Source organism: Branchiostoma belcheri, unplaced genomic scaffold, assembly GCF_001625305.1.
Source record: "Branchiostoma belcheri isolate BF01 breed outbred unplaced genomic scaffold, Haploidv18h27 scaffold3, whole genome shotgun sequence".
Lineage (NCBI taxonomy): Eukaryota > Metazoa > Chordata > Leptocardii > Amphioxiformes > Branchiostomatidae > Branchiostoma > Branchiostoma belcheri.
In genome coordinates, this window is record NW_017803909.1 from 5,009,347 (window position 1) to 5,010,289 (window position 943).

A 943-nucleotide genomic window follows, 5' to 3' on the forward strand; every position below is an offset into this window, starting at 1 on the left:
TCAGGTCCTGTGTGTATGGGACGCCTCGGGAGATCACTGTTGGTGATATAACGAGCTATGGAGGCAGTGATGGAGGTTCACCTGCGCCCATCATGTGAATTCTCCATGGTGACAACGATTTTTGGAGGGAAAATTTCCAACTCTGGGTGATCAGTCTGAGGCGACAATCTTTAATTGACAGCTGCGTATATACTGGGGAATAATTCCCAAGGGCCATGGTACCTTTTCTTTTCACAAAGCTTCAATGACGTCCCTAGATTTGGTTCTAAACGTGCATTCATGGCTCTTTCTCGCCTTCAGATGAACATGACCGGTAATACACCCTGCCTTTGATATGCTGAATTGTCACCAAGAACAGCACTTCAAACGTTCAACAACCGAAAATGACTTTGCCTGAAATGGCATTAGGGCTGGATGTGGAAAAGAAGACACTAAGAATATATGGAACCAGCATGCCAACCACCATGTACATGTAGTTCATTAGACATCTACAAGGTAGAATTTAAATCTTTATTTCATTTAGTTTGTTGAGGAATTGCCATATGCCATCCTTTTCTGGCACAGCCAGCTTGCTTTTTTTTTTACCATTCAAAAATGCAATTAGTGTAAAAAGAAAGGTAGTAACTGTTAGAAATGGAATTGCATGTGAGACACCTGCAACTAATATAATAAGATGAATTCTGCAGCAAATACTATAAATTAAAATAGTGGTATAGTACGGATGGAGTGTGACTTGGAAAGGCTGGACACCTGTTACAATACAGAAGGTTGGCACTGTGTCACACCATGCATAAAAGCACAAAATGCACAAAATGAAGCCGTGCATGATTTGTGTCCCTTCTGGCAGTTCTGTTGGGTGCTGATTCCTCCAGGGAGGGTGATTAGGACCGTTCCTCATGTTCGCTTTAACTGCGTGTCACAGACCTCACACTTACTTCCCTCC